The sequence below is a fragment of the Crocodylus siamensis genome, chromosome 7 (genome assembly GCF_052110815.1).
Source record: "Crocodylus siamensis isolate JL-2025a chromosome 7, ASM5211081v1, whole genome shotgun sequence".
Lineage (NCBI taxonomy): Eukaryota > Metazoa > Chordata > Crocodylia > Crocodylidae > Crocodylus > Crocodylus siamensis.
Window position 1 is genome coordinate 25,067,045 of NC_143401.1, and position 7,371 is coordinate 25,074,415.

The window sequence follows — 7,371 nt, forward strand, 5'->3', positions numbered from 1 at the left end:
TCCTTTGTGCCCATGGAATGACCCAATTTCCTTCTCCACTCACTACTGCAGTAGGTACTACTTCCTTCCCCAAGGATCCCAAACACAGCTGACACACAAGGCAGTTGACAAATGGTAAGGTCCATATTCTCCCGTTACTCTCATGTGAATTGAGAGTAATGATGTGACACCATGTCAGCATAACACAGCTACAAGCAAGTGAACAGTCTCGCCTTTTAAGATTTTCTGCCTGCTGTAGGTGCTGCCTGAGAGCCAGGCACAGGGATCCTCATTCCATGGGTAGTCATTTATGGGTGTGCAAAGTCCAAGTGTAAAACATCATTACAGCCAGCTATGTACTGGCTTCAGCTGCTGCTGGGGCTTCAGCCAAGTACAAATGGCTGAACAAAGAGCAGGTTCTTCACTTCTGGCCCAACTATGCACATTACAAGTCAAAAAGGGCCAAAGGTTTGCACCATGTCCAGGTGACCTTGGGGCTAGCTATGGATTGGGTCAGCACCCTACCTGGATAACCAGTTGTCCAGGTCTCAGTAGCCCCTCTTGCAGCAGTTTAAGTGGACAAACACTTGACTAGAATGGTTTGCTCAGGGATGAGCCTGGCTTGGGCAGGGAGTTGGACTAGACAACCTCCTGAGGTCCCTTCTGGCCCTACTTTCCTGTGATTTTAAGTGTTCCCTGGAGTGGCCCCATCCAGGTGCCTACCTGCTGTGTAGCATTAGGGTACAGGAGGACACACAGAAACTTGTTTCAGGCCCAGCTTGCAAATACTGTCCAAGCTGGGCAGCATTGGAAGGATATTTTTCTTCTTCCTGTAAGGCATATGTAGCAGCTAGGTTCTGCAGCTCAGGGAAACTTCTCTTCCCTGCCATGACATGCATACAAATGTAAGGGATTTGTGCTGGTGGGAAAAGAACAGTAGCTGGGTGTCTGCAAAATGCAGTCACTGCTCTGGGTGGCAGAACACAACCCAGAGACCAGCCACAGGGAAGGTCTGAAGAGGAGGAGGTTGGGACAATGTTGGATACTGGGTGGGACAATAAGGGGACCATTTAGATCAGGGGCAGGCAATTATTTTGGGCAGAGGGCCACTTACTGAGTTTTGCAAGCTGTTGCTCCATGGGTAGCTCCATCCCTTGACATGTGCCATGCCCCCTGGTTGCCATCTTGGGACTGGAAGTCCTGTCCCCCAACCCCTGACCTTTCCCACTAGAAGTCCCTCCCCTTGCCCCCAGAAATACTCCTTTCAATGAGGGGTTTTGCTATCCCAGAACCAGAAAAAAAAATTATATTATAAAAAGCAAACATCTAAAACATTCTTTAATTTGATTTCAAAAAATATTTTGTCCTGCTTTACATGCATCTCTGTAGTGTATCTATAATCACCTTGATGTAATAGCTTAAAATGAAGTCTTACTCTTGTATATTTTGGAGGAGAGGGATATAGGTTTGTAGGGGACTGTGGGTGTGTGTGTATGTTGGGTGTGGTGTGAGGTGAGGGAGCATTTGGGGGATGTGTGGCGATATTGCACCCAGGAGTGCTAAAAGAACTGGCAGACATCATAGTGCGGCCACTGGCCAGGATATTGAAGAATTTGTGGCACTCGGGTGAAGTACCTGAAGACTGGAACAGGGCCAGTGTGGTGCCTATCTTCTAGAAAGGGAGGAAAGAAGATCCGGGCAACTACAAGCCAATCAGTTTGGCCTCAATCCCTGGAAAAATCTTGGAAAAAATATTATCAAAGAGACCATTCTTGACAGGCTAACAGAAGGCAACATTCTGAAGGATAACCAGCATGGGTTTGTTATGGGTAGGTCTTGCCTGATCATTCTCATTTCCTTCTATGACCAGGTGACATATCACCTGGACAAAGGAAAAGAGGTTGATATCATATATTTGGACCTTAAAAAAAGCCTCTGACCTGGTGTCCCATGATGTCCTTATGGAAAAATGGGGCAACTGCGTCCTCTACTGCACTACAGTCTGATGGCTGGGGAACTGGCTCTGAGGTCGGACCCAGAGAGCGGTAGTTGAAGGAACCAAATAAATATGGCATGTGGTGACCAGTGGTGTCCCCAAGGCTCCATTCTCAGACCTGTACTCTTTAATGTCTTTATAAAGAATCTGGACTCTGGTGTCAGAAGCGGACTGGCCAAGTTTGCTGACAACACCAAACTTTGTGGAAAAGTATCCACATTCGAGGATAGGCTGGTGATCCAAGCCAACATTGACAGGCTTGCAAGGTGGGTGGACAAAAACCTGATGGCATTCAATATGGAGAAATGCAAGGTGCTCCACCTCGGGGGGGGGGGGGGGGCGCGGGGAACCCACATCAGTTATAGGCTCAGCAATGCTACAAATGTCAGCAACGCTACTACCAAAAGAAACTTGGGGGTCATGATTGACCAGAAGATGAACATGAGCAACCAATGCGATACTGCAGTTGGCAAAGCAAACAAAACTCTGGCTTGCATCTACCAATACATCTCAGGCAAGACCTAGGATGTCATCCTCCCACTGTACTCTGCCTTGGTGAGATGCCGCAGTTGGAGTACTGCATCCAATTCTGGGCTCCACAATTCAGGAAGAATGTGGAAAAGCTTGAAAGAGTCCAGAGGAGAGCCATGCACATGATCAGAGGGCAGGAGAATAGGCCTTATGAAGAGAGGCTGAGAGCCATGGGACTCTTCAGCCTGGAAAAGCACAGGCTCAGGGGGGGACTTGCTGGCAACCAATTAGTATGTAAGAGGTATGCATCAGGATCTCAGGGAATGCCTATTCATCCAAGCACCCCAAGGGATGAGAAGGTCAAACAGTCACAAACTGCTGGAAGACCATTTTAGGCTGGACATAAGAAAAAAAACAAACACAAGACACTTATTTACTGTCCAAGCCCCAAGGCCTGGAATAGACTCCCCCCAGAGGTGGGGCAAGCACCTACTCTGGACACTTTTAAGAAACATTTGGATTGCTTATCTTATTGGGAATCTTTGACGCTAGCTGACTTCCTGCCCTTTGGGCAGGAGGCTGGACCCAATGATCTTATGAGGTCCCTTCCAGCCCTAATATAAATAGATTTCATAGACATATGGGGCATGGGTGGGTATGGGGTTTGTGGGGGGCCTGCGTGTGGCTGAGGTGTGTGAGGGGCTGCGTGGGGCTTCATGTATGGCAGTGCAAGGTGGGAGTGTAGGTGCATGTGTATGGTGGGTTGTGCATGTGGGACTCTATGAACATCCCCTCCCCCCGACACTCCCATGCTCTCTGTCCAGCAATGCAGCCCAGAGCCACATGGTGCTGGAGCAGTGCAGGGTCAGGAAGTCAGGGAAATGGCTGGGGGTGGGGCAGGGCAGGGCTCCTGCTTTCGGCTCCCCCTGGGTCCTACTGCCCCAGTCTCCTGTAATCTTTGACAGGCAGCCAGGAGCAGATAAATATTTTCTAAAATTTTAAGGGGTCCCTTTGGCTGGATAGAATGCCCTGACAGGCCAGATTCAGCCCGGGGGTCATATTTTGCCCACCTCCGATTTCAATCAAATAAGGGGGTTAGAGAAGAATGGGCAATGGAAACCAGTTCCCTCCTGTATGCGCTGTTCATGATCTCCTATTTGTGCGACTCCCATTTGCTACCTTTCCTTTTCCCATGCCCCCTTCCTCCACCCAAACCTGATTTTCCATCCTGACCACCTGTATAGCAACACACCTATCCTTTGAGCCGAGTTGCCTTTCTTTGTCCCTGGCCTTTGCAGTGCTGGTTTTGGTCATGGGGCTCCTCCAACGAGAGAGAAATGCAAGTTTAACCAAGGTTCTTTCCTCCTGTCACCAACGTGATGTTAAAATCAGCCCTGTTCCAGTCTGAGGCTTTCTGGATGGAAGATAAACCTGAGGAAAGAAGTTCATGCCCAAGAAATGGATATTACCTGGAAACAGACTGAAGCACGGGATGGCCAGAAATGATGCTGTAAGAGGAAAGACCTGTTGTCATGCTCACTTTCCCAGGTTTGAATTTCTCTGCTTCCTTCCCTTGCCTCCATCCCACTGGTTCCTAACTGATTTTTCATCCTGAGCAGTGGCAGAGAGTTAGTTGCATAGAAAAGAGGAAAGCTGGCATCAGAGTACATCATGGACTTGCACAAAGACCCAGCAGCAGTAGGCTGAAGCTTCCACACTCACTGGAGGTATAGATACAAATGATCCATGGAGCCAAGGGAAAGTTAGGGAGGTATAGAAAGAAAGTAAGAGATTCAGGGAGGTGGAGGAGAGGCCATGATTGCAGAAAGTTATTAACGGATGGAGCTCTGCAGGAGGAGTATTTTTTATTGGGCTCTGTAACAGGGGGCCTTCTCAGGACCAGTCTCCACATAGCCCACCCACCTGTTCTTAGGCCAACCGCCTGCTTTCTCACCCGCCATACCTTGGTCTTAATGAATTCATAGAGATGTTAATTAAGCAGGAGGCTGCCCATTTTCTTCCCTAATGCCAGGGGGCGCTATCTGCAGCTCCATTCCTCCCCTACACCACATCCCAAGCCTCACAGATGGCATCTCAATGTTCCTATAATCACCAGCTCCACTCTAGGCCCCAGAATCCTTCTACCAAGACCCACCTTCATTTGGCTATGTAGCTCCCCAAATCTATTTTCCCCTCTCAGGTATGGTCCTCCCCCAGGAACTTTGGCTCCTCTAGTCCTGTCCCAGCCCTAGGTCAGTTGGGACTCCAGGCCCCCAGCTCCTGGGCATCCCTCGCAGTGGGCCCCTGGCCCTTCTGACCATTCTGGTCCTGGCCCCAGCCTGGGCCAGTCAAGGGTACTCTCTCATTCAGTCTCCGAGTCCCTAGCCCTTCACTCTCTCTCTCAGTGTCTGCCCTCCGGGCCCTCCAAACACAAGGGGTTACCCACCCAGTGGTGGGAGCTAGGGGTTAAGGCACCCCAACCCACCTTTCACCAGGGTGGTAACTGGCCTGGCATTTCCCGGGGGCTCCTACACCACTAGGAGCCCCACCAGGGCACCCACTCCCAGCAGGGTGCAGTTTTAGGTCATGCCCAGGACCAAAGAGCTTCCTGCCATCCCCTACAGCTCCTCCCTTATCTCCAGTTGAAACTCAGCAGCCCTCAGGCTAAGCAATGTTGCTGCCAAACCTCCAGCACCCAAACTGCCTTGCTTATATAGGCAGCCCTGGACCTAAAATTGCTGCCCTCATTAGGCACCTGGTGGCTGCTAGCTCCAGGGCCTTAAAGTGGCAGGCACACACAGTGCCCTGCCACAGGCTCCTACTCTAGGTTCAAAGACACCAGTGAGTTGGGCAGAACCCAGCATCTTAGCCAGCACTATCCACCAGGCTCTAGCCTGTTAGCTACTGCTGAACATGTGAAGGTATCCAGCCAGGCCATATTTGTCCCAGTAGGTCACTCCACTTCCAGGACCCAGCTCTTATCTTGCTTATACCACTTTCACAGCAGTGTATTTCTGGCTCACATGGAATTCCTTTTGATTTACACCAGTATGAGTAGTAAGGAAGCAGAAGTCCCCATTTCTAGTCCCAGCTTTCGGAAGAGCCTGTAGCTGCCTGTAGTCTGAAAGGTGATACAGTAACCCTCATTCTGTTCTATGTAAAGTCCTGCCCTGTCCTTGGAACCTCAGCCCCGAGGAGGTTATTTTCTCTCCTCATGTGTCTATATATACAGAGCTGGAGGCAAAGCCCAAGAGCCGAGAGGGTGGAATGCTTCCCAACTCCACACTGAGCACAAGCACTGACACCCACCTTCTGGGGCCCTCAGAGGGGCAGAAGCCAAACCTTTCCCAGTCACTGAATTCCTGTTTCCATGGTATCTGCAGCATTCTAGAGCAGAGATCAGCAACCCCTGGCATGCATGCCAATTAGTGGTGCATGGAGACATTTTCCCCAGGGCACCAAGAGAGGTGCAGGAAATTGTTTAAACAAACAAAAAAACCCATTGAAGTTTTTGGTTCAGGCTCCCTGGAGCAGCCACAGGATCCAGAGCTGTGGCAGGCACTGGAGGCAGAGTTAGGGGAAGAGAGGCAGGGACCCTGGCTCTGTTCTGCTATGCCCTCCAGCCCAGCCTGGTTTCTGGAGGGAGCAGGGCTGTGGCCCAGACAGGCACTGTGCAGGAAGCTCCCAGCCCTGGTCCCAGGGCTCAGTGTTCTGTCCCAGCCGCGCAGGGCACCAGGGGCAGAGTCCGGGCAGTGCGGAGGGAGGCACTGTGGACAGGCTGACCCCTGGGGAAGCGGGGCTGTGTGGGAAGCGAGCTGCTGTGGGGCTCCATGGGCTCGGACCACAGCAGGCAGGTGGATGGGCAGGGGTGCCCAGCAGTACCTGAGGTGGGAGCCGGCCTGCGCAGCTCTGCAGGGTTGGGTGCAGCTGCCTGCCCGTGGGGGATGCTGCGTGGCTCGGGGGACTCCTGGCTCTGGGCTCGGCCTCCCTGCACACTGGTACAGCATGAGTGGGGTGGGGTGGAAGTGCCCTGGGTGCAAGGGCCTGGCTGCAGGAAACCCCTGGGGCCCTGGGAATAGCTGCTGCAGCTGCCCCGGACTTGCCTGCCTGCAGCTCCTGGCCAGGGGCCAGGGCCTGGGCCTGAGCAGGCGCTGCGGAGGGCTGCTCACTGGAGGCTACTGGCCAGCTTAGCCCTAGGGGCTAGAGCAGCGCTCCAGGTGGACAGCGGGGGAGGGACTGGCGTTGCAATGCTTCAGGCCCCTCCGCTGCCAGCTGCCCAGAGGGGAGTGCACAGTAGCCGCTGGCACAAAGCCTGGCTGGAGTCTGGAGCCCATGGGGTGGGGGAGGCTGTGGCCACCTCAAAGTTCACTCTAGATCCCCCATAGCCATCCCTCCGGCTCCAGCTGCCACCTGCCGCAGTTTGAACCCAGTCCCGGCCTAGCTCTCTACCCAGGACCATGCAGCTTTGCAGGCTCAGCCGCTCAGGGTGGGCTAAGGGCAATTTTGGGGTGGCCATAGCTCCCCCAACTCCTCTAGTGTCACCCCTGTACCTGGCTGATGGATGGGCTCCAGGCCGAAGCCGTGGCACTGGCTTCCTGGGGAAATACAGGGGCTGTGGCAGGCCCAAGGCGTCGTCAGGTTGGACTTGTCTTGTGGCCCAGCAGGCTGGCCAAGTGCGTGTGTGTGCATGTGTGAGTACCAGGCTCCCATCCCTGAAAACGTACAGTATTAGGCAGCATCTCCTATTTCGCTCCAACACAAAACTGAGCTTGGTGAAAAATTCACTTTGAGGCTACTTTTTTGATTCCATGCTTGGCTCACAGCCTTCTCTTTACTCCTCCCCATGGGTTGTTTCTTCTTTAGAGTTGAAGGTTCTTCTCGTCCCTGGAGACAAATGTATGGTTCATTAAACCCAGCAGTTCTAC